The following is a 19,212-nucleotide window of genomic DNA, read 5'->3' on the forward strand; positions in this document are numbered from 1 at the left end:
TCCGTTGTCCGCCCGCTCCCCCACGGCATGCATGGTGCACGGAGGGCGATCAGGGGGACCCAGGATCAAGCCCACAACCGAATCATTGACGAGCCCATCAAGACCCTGGGTCCACTCCCCTCGCACATTCCCTAACCCAGGCCCAGAACCGCATTAAATATTTCAGCCCATTTGGGCCCCCCTCCTCCCGCTTGTCCTCATTTACTACCCCTCTTCCCACGCTCTTCTTCTTCTTCCTCCAATATATGCCTACTAAACTCCCACTCTTTCTCCCATCTTCCCCTTCTTCATCGTCTCGGGCTACATGATAACACTTGAACAAGGAGTCATGTATGAATGGACGATGACAGAGTGGTGGGAGCACAAGGCGGCGTTCGCGGCGCTGGCGTGGTGCGCGGCGGTGGCGATAGCCGCGTACGTAGCGACGCGTCCGAAGCGGGTCTTCTTCCTGGACTACGCCTGCAGCAAGCCGGCCGATGAGCAGAAGTGCAGCTACGAGATGTGCGTGTACTTCGTGCAGCGCACGGGGCGGTACGCCCAGGACACCGTCGAGTTCATGCGCGGGGTCTTCCTCAAGTCCGGCCTAGGCAACGAGACTTACGTTCCTTCTTCCATGATCGAGTGCTCCGGCGACGCGACTCTGGCCGTGGCGATCAAGGAAGCGGAGGATGGGATCTTCTCCGCCGTGGACGCGTTACTCGCCAAGACCGGCGTTCCCGCGGCGCTCATCGACGTGGTGGTGGTGACCAGCAGCGTGCACTGGCCGGCGCCGTCGCTGACGGCCATGATCGTGAACCGCTACGGGCTCGGGCCGGGGACCAAGACCTTCAACCTGAGCGGAATGGGGTGCGGGGGCGGCGCGCTGGCCATGGACCTGGCGGGCCGGGTCCTGCGCGGGCGGACCCGCGGGTACGCGCTGGTGGTGGCCACGGAGAGCACCAGCCTTAACTGGTACTTCGGGAACAACAGGTCGATGCTGGTGGCGAACTGCATCTTCCGGGTGGGCGCGGCGGCGGTGCTGATGACGAGCGACCCGGCTCGGCGCGGGCAAGCCATGATGGAGCTGACGACCTCGGTGAGGACGCACCACGGCGCGGACGACGCGGCCTACGGGTGCGCCTGCGTGAAGGAGGACGAGGAAGGGACGATGGGGGTGGAGCTGAGCAAGGACTTGGTGAGAGTCGCGGGGGCCGCGCTAAGGGAGCACATACGCTTGTTAGCGGTTAAAATTCTGCCTGTTTCGGAGCTGCTGAGATACGCCGTCGCCGCGGCCAGGGCGGCGGGCCGCGGGAAGGGGGAGGCGGCTCCGCCGGTGCCGGATTTCACGCGCGGGGTGGAGCATATGTGCTTTCACACGGGGGGGAAGGCCGTGATAAGCAGGCTGGAGCGGTTGCTTAGGTTGCCCGGCGACGTGGTGGAGCCGGCGAAGATGACGTTGCACCGCTTCGGGAACACGTCGAGCAGCTCGATATTCTACGAGCTGGCGTATTTCGACGCCAAGAAGAGGATCAAGAAGGGAGATCGGATGTGGATGATCGCCTTCGGGTCTGGGTTTAAGGTGTGTAGCCTCGTCTGGGTTGCTCTCCGCAACTCTCGTCTCACGGCGGATAACCCCTGGTCCGATTGTGCCCATATCTACCCTGTCCCCTTCCCCATCTAATCCCCCCCCTCCCTTGCTTCTTCTTGCGATCATCATCGAAACCATATCTTCTGTATCTTGTTCTTCATCGCGAATGGTTCGCCATCATTATCCTTGTCTTCTTCCTTTTTTCTGATAATAATCATATTATTATTTTCTTTTTATTGTTCTCTTCTGATGTTGATGCTATTTATTATCGTTATCATCCTATGATACGCGTCGTCGTCGTCGTCATTGTCTCGCTCTCCGCGACTCTCGTTTCACGGGGGATACCCCTTGGTCCGACTGTGCCCATATCAACCCTGTCCCCTTCCCCATCTAAACCCCTCCCCCACTTGCTTCCTCTTGGGATCATCATCGAAACCATCATCTTCTGTATCTTGTTCTTCTTCATCGCGTATGCTTCGCATCATTATCCTTGTCTTCTTCCTTTTTCTGATAATAATCATTATTATTGTCTTTTATTGTTCTCTTCTGATGCTATTTATTATCGTTATCATCCTACGATACTCGTCGTCGTCGTCATCGTCTCGCTCTCAACTTTTCCTTTGCGTGGAAGAAATATTCATGTTACTCCTCTTATTCTTCATCATTGCTGTCACCAGCATCATCTTCGTCCTTTTCTTCGTCTTTGATGATAAGTCTTGTAATTTCGATAACTTTTGAGCCTTTCGATTCCTACGCTAGGGGGACCCCCCCGAGTTTCGCGATCTTTATTTTTTTCTGACTGGAAAATGAATGCTGGTCAGAAACGGAGTTGGGTAGGCGATAAGCTTTCAGTATGACTTCTCTACCGAGCAGACCATTCCAAATTTCCATTGGAGACGTGCGTTGACTTGTGATCTAAGAAAATGAAAATTTCGAGCTTTACTGTCGATTATAACTGGAGAACGAATGGAGATTATCCGTCTTGCCCACCAGTCTTGCATTTCGTCATAATGAAGTCAAAGGTAGTACACAAGGAGAAAAACTTTGATAGTTGGATCAGCGGTTTCAATCGGTCATGATAAGTAGTAATGCTTCGTTGGGGAGGTTTAATGAAGTAATACTTCAAGATATGTGCCGGCGAGGACTGGCCTTTTGACGGAGAGAACATTGCCGCCCATGGAAATCAAGGCATTAAGAGGTAGACCTGGGAATCCAATCCAGACGAAGGTCAGTTGGGTTTGGTATTGCAGGGTGGCCTTCACCGATTGGATTCCACATATATGTTTGTGTAGTCCTTATTGTCTTGCTACATGCCATGCTGAATTCATACTCAAGCAAGAATTTGATGATAACATGTTTATAATCCAAGCTCTTATCAAAACAAGGCCTTTGAATTTCCCTATTTTTAGATAGGCTACTTTGATAGTATTAACCAGAATTTGTTGACCAGAATATCTTACCACAGAGTGAAGAAGGGTTGCGCAAGGGAATTGGCTTCACTTATGATTCCAAGACATGGGTCTATTTCCTTCCCTCTCCTGTAGGCCAGTAGTGCAACTATAGAACCAAAGGGTAGCAAATGTCGTGTTAGGAGAAGGCTAGAGGCATTTAGTTGGGTCATACTAGTGTTGCGTTCTAGAGGCTTTGATATGGATAAACAAAATAAAACGCCCAGTGGAAGACTTCAACGAATCGAATGGCATCAACAAAATTATTTAAACAACGTACCTTTACACAGATCGCATCTGTGATTTCTTGGATCCTGGAGCGAGCCGAGTCGAGCTACTCAAATGTGCAGCCTCTAGATGTACCCACGCGATCCTTGGCACGTCGGATCTCCTCCTTCTCATTGACGAGCCCCATTGTTTCTCCGTCGGCATCGTTCTGTCGTCCCGATCGCATCGGACATGGAGAGGGTGTATGGGGAGAGGGAAGGAGGAGGGGAAGGCCCCTGAACAATTCTTGCATGGGTGAATTTCGTTCAGGGCCTTCTTCTATTTATACTAAGTGGGTATTTTTCATAAAACCCCCCCAAAACTTAAGTATATCTTCTGACGTCCAAAAGAGCATTTGCGTGTGACACTCTAGGGCCATGTATCAGTCTAGTTAAAGACTGTAGTGGTCCAATAACCTTTATTGGCCTTCCAAATTAATTAAATATATCATCATTTAACCCAACCGATAGGTTGAGTATCCAACACATGGGGTGCCAAGCTACACCCCGTGTTCTAGAAGATACAAAGGAGTGTGTATCTACTCACTCATGGAACCTGTTCGTCACTGGTTACCGTGTACATATAATCCTACATCCGCTTGATGCTCCTTGGACGACTTAGGGTATGGTCAGCTGTCAAACCCTAATCGGTCATCCGAGTTGGTACTAATGCATTCGGAAACCATCGGAGGACTCTTCTCCGATATTTTACTGCCTTGGCCAAGGACTTCATTGCATCGTCTTCCTTGAGCTGTCACCTCTTATACCGAGGGTGGAAGATCCCATCTTGACCACTCAGTCTTCTTCGTGAACTTCTTGATGTACCCGAACTAAGACCGTTTAGAATCCCATGATTAGAGACTCGTTGGCCATAGCCAAAGTACAACCATCTGTCCATAAGACGTCTTTGGCATCTCAGGTGTAAGGACCACTTACACAACCATGACGTGAATCAACCTGATTGACAGTTCGGTATAATACCATTCAGGGATTCGTACAGATCAATTCAATGAACTCTTTCCACTAGAGAGCACCCATTGTCTATCCTTAGTGTCTCCACACTAATGGCTATGGGAACAACCATACTCATCATATGAATGAGGCTACATAGTGTTATTCTATCTGGATACTTTGATGTCCTTCTCGTGTATCCTTTGAATAGGAATGTTTAGAACGCATGCATAAAGACTAGTGATCGCCGTATTATGATCTCATCATAATTCACTAAGTCCGATCATGTATTCACGGACTTCATTATAAGCATCACACTAGCACTATAATAAATACGTTCTATTAATGAACATGCAACGAGATGTGGAATGTGTGATTGGCTCCTAGGCCACATATATTTCCATCAACTAGCAGGCCAAGTGATCTGGCATGCTAAGATGGCTTTCACTTGAGGACCCGCTGGGTGTGTGTGTTGCGTGTGCACCTGGGTGCCTGGTGGTGGTGTTGGCAATGGCCGACCTTGCTAGTAGCCCCCAATGTGTGGGAGGCCTACCAAGTAGCTGGCGTGCTCAATGGTGGCCCATAGTTTGCCGGTGCCCGCATGTTGAGGAACTCTAGTCTAGCCCAGCCCACATGAGGATAGGGAAGTTCGAGGTCTGCTCTTGGTTCAATTCATGCAAAAACATAAATCTAGACCTGCAATTCAATATGGTCTCATTCTGGTCCTATCTCAGTCCATTCATGTTGACTAGTTGATCTCAAAGTTCAACAATCAATGTAATCATTTGAACAAAAAATTAGAGTTCAATGTTAATGTTAAAACATAAACAAATTTGCAAATTTCTCGTGGAACCAATACAAAAAATCAAACTAAAACTTGATATGAATATCCATACAAAAAAATGTATTACAAGTATTGAAAAACATAATATTCACCTTTCAATGGATTCCACTAAAACTGGTATCCCTTTCAAGTAGGTTACCTTTCTCAATTATGGACAGTAAGGCCGTCAGAAAATTGGATTCTAATGGGAGAGGGAGAGACTGAAAGGGAAAGAGATGGATGTGGATAGAGGGAGAGATAGACAGGGAAAGAGATAGATTTAGGGAGGGATAGAGTGCGGGGAAAAAAAAGGAAAATGGGGAGAGAGTGGAGAAAATATATAATTATAAGGGGGAGAGAGTGAGGGAAATAAATAGAATTAGAGGGGGGATAGTTCAAGGAAAGAGAAAGGGTTAGAGAGGGGAGAGACTAAAAGGAAAGACAAACAATTAGAGAGGGGAGAGAGTAAGATGGAAAGAGATCTAGTTAGAGATGGGGAGAGAGTTACGAGAAAAGAGAGAAGGATAGAATGTCAGCGAAATAGAAAGGGAGGGAGTATGTGAGTGAAATAAAGAGGTTGATAAAGGGAAAGAGGGAGAGGGAAAGATATAAAGGTTGACGTCGAAAGAGACATAGTTAGGAGGGGGTAGACTGAGTGAGTGAGAGAGAGAGAGATTGGGAAATGGAGAGTGAAAGAGAGATAGGAGGGTGGTGGAAGAGAGTTGATAACACCTTAATTTTGGTTTTTATTTCAAGTAACTTAGCACAATTTAATGCATTTAACAAGATTAAAAGGGTTTGCTATCATATATTTACATGAAAATACTATTTCAAGTGATTTCTAATTTTATGAATTTTAACGGATTTATTTGAGCTTGAAATAATTATTTTTAAATGAAAATGGCTGGTTTAATATTTAATTTCAAGATTTATTAGTACGGGGATGAATCAAGGTATTTTCTAGAATTTTCTAGGATTTTTTAGGATGTTATTGGATTTTTCTGAGATTTATTTGAGGAAGAAATGCATTTTTATGAAGAAAAAGGATATATTTATAAGGAAAAAATGATTACAAAGATTATTTTCAAACTTTGAGGGGCTTTTCGTAAATTTTAGTTGCAATAATGCCCTCAAAAACAGCTCTCGGTCGTGGTTACAGGCGTAAAGCTGTTATTTAAACTATTGCAGGGTTTTATTGCAATTATTTAATATTTGTTTTAATGTTTTTAGGAGAACCCAGAGGAGAGAGAGTGCGCAAGAGGCATGTACACAATTACTTTTGGGCGGCATCCAACAGAAATTCCAGGCTTTTTAAAGGACTTTCTGCAAAAAGGAGAATTCAAAATGCGCCAGTCAATGAGAGAGCGACACGTCATGGCGTGTTAAAAAAAGGAAATGAATAAATAAATGAATTTAAATCCAATGGATTAAATTGGTTTAAAATTCATTTATTAATAACTTTTGATCCTAAAGTCTGATTGAGATGATTTTTTTATGGATTTTCTCGTCTTGATCCCCTCTTTCTATCTGTATGGGTTGGATCATTCAGATTCAGCCTACCTTGATAGAAAAAAATTAATTACTAGATGGGGGTAAAATAGTGATTTTTACCATGTAACCTAAGTATAAAAGCTAAATTTTGAGAGGGGGAGCTCATTCTTGATGGTGCTCTATCACAGGTGTAAGAAATAGAGGAGCTCTAGTTTGGATCAACCTATTTGGTACTTTTTCCGTCTTTGTATTTGAACTTTTGGTGTATTTTGGATGTTGTTAGTTGAATTTCTTAATCTTTCTTCTTGAACCCTGTCTGAACTTCTTAAGCGCTTGGCTTGAGCGGAATGTACAAGCCCTGACTAGGATTTAGAGGAGAAATTGAGAGATTTACTAGCTATTCCAAGTGCATATAAAATAAAACATTAAAAAAAACTTATAAAAAAGGTTATTATTCTAGGATATTAAATTTTCCATTTGATTATCCAATAGAGTAGTTATTACTGAATTGTCAAACCTAAAGAACCACCCAAAACACGTCTAAATTTTCTTCTTAATCTCTCTAATTTAATACTTTGATCCTTTGAATTGGACCAATTAATTCAACTTAGAGCCCCTTATTTTATCTACTCCTCTCATCTACCCCCCTTTCCACATTTCTCATCTAATTAGGGTGATTTAATCTCTGTTGAAGATTAAATCAACCCCAATTAGGTTCAAATTATTCAAGAAGAAAATAAATTGGATTCCTTACTAGTTTCCCTTGGACAACACTCGTACTTATCACTACACATCTTAAGTAGATTTTTTATAAATTTTATTGTATAAGCTAAAATTGACAACGACAAGGGTTTAAAATTGCATAAAATTCACCCCTATTTTTGGCCTATCAAGAGTAAAGGGGAAAGATAGATTGAGATATTGAGAGAGGGAGAGTGAAAGAGAAATAGGGGGGTAGAGGGAGAGATTGTGAAGGAAATACACATAGATTGAGTAAGGGAGAGTGAAACAGAGAGAGAGAGAGAGATAGAGAAAGAATAAGTGAGGGAGGGTGAAACAAAGAGAGAGGAGATAGATTAAGTGATGAGAGTGAAAGAGAGAAAGAGGGATATTAAGTGAGGGAGAGTGAAAGAGAGAGAGAGAGAGAGAGAGAGAGAGAGACTGAGAGATGGAGACTGATAACGTCAAATTAGATCAATAAAATTATGTTTTTATACTTATTTTTTACCACATATTTTGAAATAGCATTATTCACCATTTAAGGATAAAATGAGAAATTGTTAATGTATTTTCTAAGCTCTATTTTTATAGATTTTATTGATTTTTTAGACTAACCCCACTTGACTCCTTAGACTCTAGTGGACTTCTCACATCTTGGAGTTTATTTGAAAAATAAGACTTTGGAAAATACAATGTTGAATTTGAGACAAAAATGGGAGGAAAGTAGAAAGTTAAGCCATTTTACAGATAATAAGAAGAGGCTCAAAACACAAGAAGCCCATTCAAACCTCCTTAAGGACCGCATCAACTATAGGCAAGAATTGTGGGACTAACCCACAATTTGAATTAGAAAGGCATGTTTTCAATATGGGAATGAGAGAATCTGGGTCCAAGATGGAAATTAAGAAATCCTAGCCCTCCAAACCCATGGAATTAAATCCAATAGCTGGGAGAGTTTGGGCACTTCTATTTATTCTCTTCTCCCCTCTCCTTATATATCATCTTAGATTTCTGATCTCAATTTGTTGTTTGATGCCTAGTAAATCAGATTTCTTTGATCCATTCTTTGTGTAAAAGAGTGTGTGTCAGATAGTTCAAGGGTGATCAAGATTCTTGGAGAAAGAGAACCACTTGGCCTTGGGGGAAGTTACAAAAAGATTCGTATGATCTCCTGAATTTTTATTTTGATTTTCTTACCTTTTTCTTTAGGCAAGCATTTCAATGAATAGCCTGGACTTGAAGCTTTTGACGCATCAAACTCCACTAGAAAATTTCTCATGTAGCAAAAGTTACATTGTTTTCAGTCTACTACTCGTTGGTACCCGATTCACTCACTAAGTGGAGCGCTATCACCTGCAAATTGTGGTCAAGAGTTTTCTTTAAAATTAAATATTATTTATTACCCTAAAAGGTCCCCAAAAAATTATAGAAATCACATTTAACTATTAGAAATTATCTAAAATAAATATGTCTTTAATTTATTTAAAATAGGTTTGGCTAGTCTTCATTTATTTCACTGATTTTCCTATTTAGAAAATATTTTAAAATCCAAAAAATAAAAAATCACGTAAAAAGTATTTTAAAATATATTTGAATCTGAATTTACTCTCTCATTATCTACTAGTGGATTCAATCCTTACTTTTCCTATTCTAAATAAGGAAAATTTTATAAATATTGTTGCATAAATAAGAGCTTAAAATGACTTAGTCAACAAAAATTATGGTTTATCAAAGAATTAAAGAGAGAGACGTAAGTAGAGGGAGAAAGTTAGAGGAAAATAGGGAGGGAAATGATAGAAATGATTAGCAAAGGAAGTGTACCAAAGTCCATCTTGTTTGATGGATTGGAGTGAGTCTTCTAGATCGCAATAGTGTAGACTGGTTCCTTTGATGCAGATGGTGGAGGCTCTCACGTTCAGCCTAATCCAGGGAACACAACCATCTTTTAGAGGCCCACATGGGCATGTCACACTACAAAATCACTCATCCCAATAATGTAACTGAGTCAGTTTTTACACATATTTGCAACCATAGTATTATCAATTATGCCTTAATCCAAACCGTATGAAATCACATTAGATGGGATAAAAAACTTCAACAATAACCATAGATATATAGTATAATGTGTGTAAGTCCTCGTATGAGATCCAACAAGAAAGAGTTAGAGAAGGGGAGAAAGACATAGGGAAAAAGGGAATTGTGGGAAGGGGAGAGAGAGAGAGAGACAGAAACAGAGAGAGGTTTTGAGAAAGGGAGAGAGAGATAGATAGAAACACACAAAGAGAGAAATTGATATAGAGACAAGGAAGAGTAAGAGAGATTGAGAGAGGAAGGGAAAAATAAAGTGAGAGAGGAAGAGGGAGAGAGAGAGAGAAAGAGTGAGAGGCCGAGGGAAGGAGATAGTGAATGAGAGAGAGACAGAGGGAGGGAGGGAGTCAGAGAATGAGAGCTTTATATTATCATTTCCTGTTATTTAAAATATTTTAAATGCAAAAATCCCTCTAAGTTACATCACCAGTGATTGTCTATCAAAGCTTGTAGGGGTAGAGGGCGTATGGGAGTATGGTGTGTGGTATGTAGTACAAACATGTCATCAGAAGATGAGGCCCCTCTGAAAACCTCTAAACTTATCCAAATTTTGGGTAAGTCTGACAGTTGCAAAATTTTCACAAGTTGACCCACAAAATATGAACTGAGGGAGTAGCTGCAGGCAACACCAACGAGTGATGGTGAAAATGGATATGAGGAGAAATGAATTATTTTAATGAATTATTAGATACCAAACTAGAGATTAAATGTAGATTTTGGAGAGAGAAAGTGGCACTTTTTATAAATATATAGTAGACTTGAGTGGATAGAGTCAAAATGATAGAATGAAAGGAAAATAGATATAAATGTATTGAAAACGATGAGAAACAATCAGATCTAGTTCCTAAGCTGTTGACGTTTGTATCTTGAGCCCTTAGTGACCTCCCTTCAACTCAAACTCTTATATTTTCTGAGTGTAAGACATTTTTATTGCAAGATGAGGAAGAACAATGTATGGACACTTGAAACACTTATATCAACCAGGTTGAAAAACTCAAATCCTGAAGCCTTATCAAATTAGCTAGACACAACGAGATCCTGCCCAGAAAAAGGAGAGATAGGTATTTTCTCACCATATCTAGGGCATGATACTGAAAGGCCCTTCTATCATTTCCTAATTATTCTCCATTTCATATATTCATCTTTTCTGATTAGTTGAGAGCTCCAGATTTTCAATATTGTCCTCCTCTTTAAGATGAATTTTAGAGGGATTACTGGATGGAGGCAGGATGTGGGCCACACCTCTTTAACTTCTTTTTTGAAACCCAAATGTGAAGGACACCATTTTGGCCCAATGGCCGAATAGCCCAAATTCATAAAATTCAATTAGGATTAGTTTTAATTATCTTTAATGTGTATAAAATGGTATTTAGATTAATTTTAGCACTTTTCAAATAGCTTGGTTACAAACACAGATTTAGATGTCAAAAGTCATTGTAAATTCATGTTTTTATAAGTAAATTTGTCATTTTAATATATACAAGTCAATTTTAGATCCATGTCTCACTTAATTTAATTGAAAAAAATCATACTAATTTTATTACTTTATAATAAAACCCATGGATTTATGCAATGAAAAGTGAATAATTATGAAATCATGTAAAGGTAACCACTTATTTAAAAAATAAATTAAGGTAAACATTAATATTAATATGATATTTGAGAATAACATATAGATATCCAGATAGAATACAACTCTCGACCCATGACCATATGATAAGCATGTCTAAGGGAAGATTTCACTACATTGATATGTATGAATCATTTGATGGTTTTATGCATAGTTGTGTTTTGAATATAACCTAGAAGTCCTTTGTCAGTGGGTTCTAAGCAGTATTACCTCAAATACAATAAACACTATACAAAGGTGAAAGCATGGTCAAGATGAGATTGTTTGCCCTTGGTATAAGAGAAGATAACCTAAAGGAAGATGATGTAATGAAATTCTTGGCCTATTTATGAAAAATATGGGAAATGGGTTCTCTGATAAATTCCCGATGCATCAGTTCCAACTAGGACACTATTAGGAACATATTTCTATGCCCTGAGTATTTCTAATAGTGTACTTTGACGAGCTATTATAAAAGGTTCAATGAAAGGGTTAATTAAATCCCTTGTACATTGTCAAACATGCATTGAAGCTTGCCATATCATGTGTTGGAAAAAACCTATCTATCAGTTTTTAATGAATCCATGATTTATTATTTCATATGTTAGCTGTATTTAATTAATTAGGTTTTATGAATAAGAATTTTTGGGCTCACAAATTCATTTACCAGAGTGGTACATAGAGTATGGGGTCATGCCCACAGGTTGTATTAGACGTTGGAGGATGTAAAAGTGTAAGAATATTTGTCCAAAGATTTCTTAAGTATAAATGATTCCCAATTGAGTCGAAAAAAAACAAATGTAATTTAATCTTCAGGCACCTCACTTATTATCCCTCTCTTATGGATAAACTAATGTGGAAATATATGTGGCCTAGGAGCCAATCACACGTTCCACATCTCGTTGCATGTTCATTAATAGAACGTATTTATTATAGTGCTAGTGTAATGCTTATAATGAAGTCCGTGAATACATGATCGGACTTAGTGAATTATGATGAGATCATAATACGGCGATCACTAGTCTTTATGCATGCGTTCTAAACATTCCTATTCAAAGGATACACGAGAAGGACATCAAAGTATCCAGATAGAATAACACTATGTAGCCTCATTCATATGATGAGTATGGTTGTTCCCATAGCCATTAGTGTGGAGACACTAAGGATAGACAATGGGTGCTCTCTAGTGGAAAGAGTTCATTGAATTGATCTGTACAAATCCCTGAATGGTATTATACCGAACTGTCAATCAGGTTGATTCACGTCATGGTTGTGTAAGTGGTCCTTACACCTGAGATGCCAAAGACGTATTGTGGACAGATGGTTGTACTTTGGCTATGGCCAACGAGTCTCTAATCATGGGATTCTAAACGGTCTTAGTTCGGGTACATCAAGAAGTTCACGAAGAAGACTGAGTGGTCAAGATGGGATCTTCCACCCTCGGTATAAGAGGTGACAGCTCAAGGAAGACGATGCAATGAAGTCCTTGGCCAAGGCAGTAAAATATCGGAGAAGAGTCCTCCGATGGTTTCCGAATGCATTAGTACCAACTCGGATGACCGATTAGGGTTTGACAGCTGACCATACCCTAAGTCGTCCAAGGAGCATCAAGCGGATGTAGGATTATATGTACACGGTAACCAGTGACGAACAGGTTCCATGAGTGAGTAGATACACACTCCTTTGTATCTTCTAGAACACGGGGTGTAGCTTGGCACCCCATGTGTTGGATACTCAACCTATCGGTTGGGTTAAATGATGATATATTTAATTAATTTGGAAGGCCAATAAAGGTTATTGGACCACTACAGTCTTTAACTAGACTGATACATGGCCCTAGAGTGTCACACGCAAATGCTCTTTTGGACGTCAGAAGATATACTTAAGTTTTGGGGGGGTTTTATGAAAAATACCCACTTAGTATAAATAGAAGAAGGCCCTGAACGAAATTCATCCATGCAAGAATTGTTCAGGGGCCTTCCCCTCCTCCTTCCCTCTCCCCACACACCCTCTCCATGCCCGATGTGATCGGCACGGTGTAACGACGACAATGCGTAACGACGATGATGGAGGCAGACCAGGGCGTGTCAACGAGATCATGTGGATACATCTAGAGGCTGCACATTTGAGTAGCTTGACTTGTCTCGCTCCGAGATCTAAGAAATCACGAATGCAATCCGTGCAAAGGTACTTCATTTCATAGTTTTATCGATGCCATGCAATTTCGCAAAAGTCTTCCGTTGCATGTCATTTTGATTTCTTCATCAATGTCAAAGCCTCTAGAACCCAACATAAACCTCCTCCCTTAGAATAACTTGAGTGGTGAGATGGTATATAAAGGTCTTTAACAACAATGATCAAAGAGGAAAATAATGAGATTTGACATGCAATGGCTATGTGGATAGGTTTAGGGGTCAGACATGTGTGGATTTATCATCAATGTATTTTGGGTTTTAACATTAAAGTTATGATTTTATTTTTATTTATTCTGCTTTCCCATCATGGCTTGGACTATAGGTTGTGTCTGAACTAAACAAGGGTACACTCAAACCTGTGATGTGCATTCTTATAATTTTTGATATTGTAGATGATATTAACACAATCTGAATCCTACATAAGAATTTACAAAAAGTAAACGGTAAAAACTAAAATAATATGTTTTGAAGATTATAATCCTTTATGGATACTTGATGAAGTGATATCACTGATGTGAATTCATGAATAATAAGCTAAGGAAATACTTTGATATTGAGTATTTGGGTAAATTGGGGTGCTTTCTGAAAAGTCAAATATGCCTATAAAAAAGTAAAATTACTCACATTATCAAAAAAATTGATTGATATACTATAAGAAATAAGATATAATGATTGCGCACCAATGAAAAATCACACTAAAATAAATCTAAAGAACAATAATATATGATAATATCCAATAATATTAGTTGTAAAAATTAAAAGGAAAACATTTATCTATAATATGTTATCCATAATCATGCCTGCGCATACCCACTACTACCAATACGCCTGCCCATGCGGACCCATTTCTGCCACCACATAAAACTTTATGTGTGTCTAGCACTGGCTTTGTGCATAAAATATGCGAGTAACTCCCATTGTCACCACATTCGCTATACCCATGTGCACAAAGTTCTGCTGCCACAAATGTGCCGTCAAATTCTGTCGAACACAAGTGGAGGTCTATTTTATGTACTCTTTAATTAACTTAAATATAAAATTACATGAAAACTAAAAATAAATTATTTAAAATTTTGAATGCTTCACAATTTGAGTTAGGAAAAAGATTACTATTAATAAGTCAGTGATATGGTCTGAATGATTAGGGTAGATTGAAGTTACTTATTTAGCTGGTTCATTTTGAGTGAATGGACCAGATCTAGTGTTGGAAAGATTTACATTATCTTGGACATGATCAGAACTAGATAACTTGACATATGAGATAATGACATAGTCAGGCACATGGGTATAACCTTTTGAGTCATTCTTGATAAATAGTATATCTCTAACTAAACACTATGTCCAGGACAATTCATGTAATTGGTCTAGAATCAATAAATAATCAGGTAAATGTGTTTATAACTTCTCACTTCTTTTGTTCTAAGTCTCTCCCTCCATGTGATAGGTTCATTCATTAATGGCTATTTTCTACCACTATCTCAGTTAGCTAGATAGTGTCATCCATTTACTTCATCATGAACTTACATCTACTATTAGCTTCTAAAGGTAACTATGTTTATCATCAAAATTATCGGAAAATTTTAAGACCAACTCATGATCAGGACCTTTCATGAACTCAAATGTTGGGGTCTAACAGTTCTTTTTATTTGATTAAATCAATAAATATTGTAAATAATTGACTCATAAAATAATGTCTTAATAGAAATGAGAAAGGTTCATGCTGATCAAATAAATACTCTTGATAAATATAAACCCTTTCTATTAAGAAAATGATGAAGCATAATCACAAGATATAGACCAAAAAAATAAAATATGGAGATAACAAGGAAAATATATTATGAAAGAATGATATGAAAATTGTGGAGAATAGAAAATAATATGTTAACCATTTGATTTTCATGTTTATTCCTTGCCCTGACAGGTATCCTAGCCACTTTTAACATGACCATGTGAGTCTAGATCAAGGGCCCATACCATCAAGGGGTTCACTTGTTCTTATAAATATGCTAACTTCTGCACGTATGCTTCTTGAACTTAAACTAACTTAATTTTAGAAGGTAGAATGTGATTATATTCATGATGGAAACTTTGAAAAAAAATATTTCTAAAAATTTTTTGTATTCTCCAACTTGAATTGAAGCACATACTTTTAAAAATTGTAAAGAATATAACAATATTTTTCCCCCATTTAAAATATGCACTGCCACTAATTCAATACTAATTGTAATAAAATAAAAAAAATAGCTAGCATGGCTACTTGTGATTGTTCTGCTTTGTAAAAGATAAGAAATTTCCTTGCATCCTTTTTGTATTTCATCGTGTATCACCTTTTGAATCCAGGTTACTTGAAGTTAAGGCACTGTAAAGAACGAGGTGAGATAATATTGGAGGTGCAATAGCCATTTAATGATTTAAAATAGAACAAATAAACCATAATTTTAAAATTAAATATGGAAAGAAAATGATAGCATATACATAGAAAACTAAATAAATATTAAAATAATACTAACTAACCAATGACCACAAAAATCATACTGTTCAAAGTATGTATCAAACCTACGTTAGCCTGTATAGTTCAAGATTGATTTTGGACATTATTTTAATGACAATTTACTGCTCAAATTATAAAACAAAAAAGTATTTCGCATAAAACCAACCTTATAAAAATATTTTAAAATCCATAAAATAGTCATGCCGGTCTGAAAATTGTATCCAGCAAATCTCCTCTAAAAAAATTTTCTGAGATACATAAATTATATAAATAATAAAATTTCATTATGAATATCAAATAAATGGTAATGTCAATGTGTAAAGAATATTTTGTTAAAAAATATTCTATTTAATCTTGATGAAATCCCTTTTTATCCGTAATTCTTGCTATATATTCAAGGGATGAACTTCATACAAATTGTATTCTTCAAAATGTAGTAAAAAACTTATGTTGTGAAATTATATGGAAAAGGGAGGAACCTAGAAAATTATAATCAGTCTCTTACTAATAACCAAATGCTGATACTAGTATCATGTATTTAATGTATAAAGGGTAAATAGGCAGCACATAAGCAAGTTTATCATCGTGTAACATCTTTACCTCAGCATGAATCTCTAGTTGATCAAAGGCATAAAATGTTAAAAAAATATGGAAAATGGATTTGGGGATGGAACACAAAATAAGTCATTTAATCTCTAGTTGATCAAGAAGACGTAATTCATCAAACACATAATAAAAATAAATCAGATGAATATGAACTCTAGAATAACGAGCATTATAGGGTTTAAATAGACATCATACACAAACTTTGACCATTCATGTCCTTCAGGTTTTCTATAACAAAAAGTGAAACAACTTAAGGCAAACACCAGTTGATTGAAGGTTTTAAGCCAGTAAAAACTATCATCCCACTTGTGGATGCAATTTATTATGCATTTTCATAAGCTAAATATTTGAATTGTGTCTAAATCTCTCAAAAAATAATATAACATTTATTGGCCAACCTTATTAATCAGCTATAAAAACATTTTGAATTAATCAAGGATCTATTTAATCCATTTGATAGGTGAAGCTTCTAACCCATGGGGTCCCGCTTGATACATCATGCTCCATAAGATCAATCTTAAAATTAGATTTAAGTCTATTAAGCTAGATAACATATAATAAATTATTTTAATGCATAAAACATGTACATATCATAGAATTAAACTCGTAATATGTGTTATCAATTTAAGCACCACTTTAATTAATCTTTATGTATAATATCATTCAAGGTTTTACATGTATCAATTCAGTGAAATATTTCCTTAAAGAACCGACTACCCTTAGAGTCTTTACACTAATGGTTACAAGATTAGCCATAATGATTGTATAAGTAGGATCAGACATGTCTCTTCTTTTTGGATAGTTTAATGTATGTCTTGGGTATCCATCAAATAGGAAATATTTACAATATATAGACTAGTGATCATTGTATAATTATGACCTCATCATAATAATACAAACAATTGAGCATTTTCAGGGACTTCATTATAAACACCACATAATCATAATAATGAATAAATATTTATCTCGATGAACTTAAACATGAATAAAAGTGTAATTGGCTTGACGGAAACTAAATATACAATAGCATATCCAGATGTAAGGTATGATTATGCATTACCTATTTAAAGTGGCTATGTTCTATGTTACTAGGGTATTGGATGATCTATGAATAAATTAGAATGCATCGACGAGAACATAAATTATCAAACTATTGTGCATGTGTGAGACCATATAAATTGCATGTATTTAGATCTCATTAAATTGTTTTTGGGAATCTGAGTTATTCAAATATTACATGTGATCATTTATTATATGTATTTTAATGATTCATGCATAAAAATAATTATTCTTAGATTTATATTCTTTTCTAATAATTAAATGAAAGTATTTTGGGTGAGAAAGCACAATTATTCTGGTACTTTCATAAATTTTAAGGATTTTTATAGATTTTTTGCATTTATATTCAATAAAATATGTAACTACTAGATCTATTCGATTTATTGAGGGAATATTTTACAAATTTGGTCATGAACGATGATACTGGACACATGGGAGGCGGTCAATGGGTTGGCAGAAAGTAGGTCAAACTAATCCAGTTACTTGCCTCAATCATGAGATTAAAGAGGGATAGTAATTCAAGAATATGTGATAGCAAGATATCGCACTACCGAGCCAACGATAAAAGCCTAGTGGAAAGTGTGGAGTGGGCTAGGAAATACCAAGAAATCTTCTAAGTTGAGCCAACCTATGCTGACTGATAACATGAATCTTGTGCATTTATATCCTCCATCACTATATTTAATGCCTAATACTTATGATTATGATGGATGCTAATGTTATTTTACGGTATTTTCACTATTACCATACCATTCCCATAAGTCATAGTTTTTACATTATTAAAGATTAATTATACCTTTTATTCGTGTTTTACTATTCTCAAAGTAAAAATTTTTGAAATCGATTGCATTTTTTTATTTTATTTCACTCAGAACATAACTAGGCGAACAAGGAAGCAAAGGATAAAGGCAAATATTAAAATAATCACAGTTTTTCTAGTTTGGTTTTTCAAGTCAAACTTTTTATTCCTGAAAAATAATCTTGATTCTTTCTCATTATTTATTTATTTCAGGTGGCATGGTTAAAAGAAGATGAATATTAGAAACCAATGGAGTAAATTACATTAAAAAGTGTTCCATAAATTAAACGATATTAATTTTCTAAGCTATATTATTTATTTCAGAATTATTATGAGTTTTATAACCTAAAAAGTACCAAAAGTATAGGCATCATCCCACATCAGCATCTGTCATGGATGTGTTAATTTAGGGGCATTCTTACCAGGCACCACAGCTACATGGACCGGACGCATCACCTACCTGGCACAAGGTGACCCATAGAAAGCCAAGAGGGTTTATTTCATTCTAATTTATTAACCGTCTTTTATACCCTTCCAGAAATTCAAATATTTCCATATTGGATTACTATTTTTAAGTTCAATCAGGTTCATGTGGAAGAACATGCCATTGGATGATGCTATAACAATTAAGACTTCAACCCCACTATGGACCCAATGACGTGTACGTCGTGGCCTCTCCTGCGATGCCAGTTGGCATCATCTGAACCATCCAACTTTAATAAAAGAAATGGGCAGCTGAGATCTCTCACATTCATATGAGAACATTCAAGTTTTTTTCTCTCTTTAGAAGGAAGACACCTCAGAAATTGGTGATGAATAGAGCACATAGTTGTGCTTTTTTTGTCAATAATATAGTGGTTTGCACTTTTTACTTGGAGGCTCTAATCTTGGTGCAAAATCTCATCAATCTGTAAGAGGAAGAGAAATAATTATCGCCAACATGCTCGAATACTTAAAAAAGAAAAGAATGAGGTGACTAGTGAGCTTTGAACTTGATTTAAGGCCTACTATTTGGAGGTTTTGGGTTTGAAAGATGTACTCCTTGTTGCTTTTGACTTAGATGGAGGTAAAACTGCATTTGGATTACAAAAAATATAGA

General features: G+C 37.6%; 1 long non-coding RNA gene and 1 pseudogene across 1 annotated transcript; one reads left to right on the plus strand and one right to left on the minus strand.

Annotated features, from left to right (window-relative positions):
• Positions 1 to 235: 235 nt before the first annotated feature.
• Positions 236 to 1,803, plus strand: LOC144701068 (3-ketoacyl-CoA synthase 17 pseudogene; annotated as a pseudogene).
• A 746-nt stretch (positions 1,804 to 2,549) lies between these two features.
• LOC144701069 (uncharacterized) lies at positions 2,550 to 3,527 on the minus strand. The gene is made up of 3 exons (XR_013580920.1): positions 3,296 to 3,527; positions 3,028 to 3,124; positions 2,550 to 2,771 (listed from the first exon to the last, which is right to left on the minus strand). It is a non-coding gene; the product is annotated as an uncharacterized LOC144701069 (long non-coding RNA).
• Positions 3,528 to 19,212: the final 15,685 nt, after the last annotated feature.

Source organism: Wolffia australiana, chromosome 3, assembly GCF_029677425.1.
Source record: "Wolffia australiana isolate 7733 chromosome 3, ASM2967742v1".
NCBI lineage: Eukaryota > Viridiplantae > Streptophyta > Magnoliopsida > Alismatales > Araceae > Wolffia > Wolffia australiana.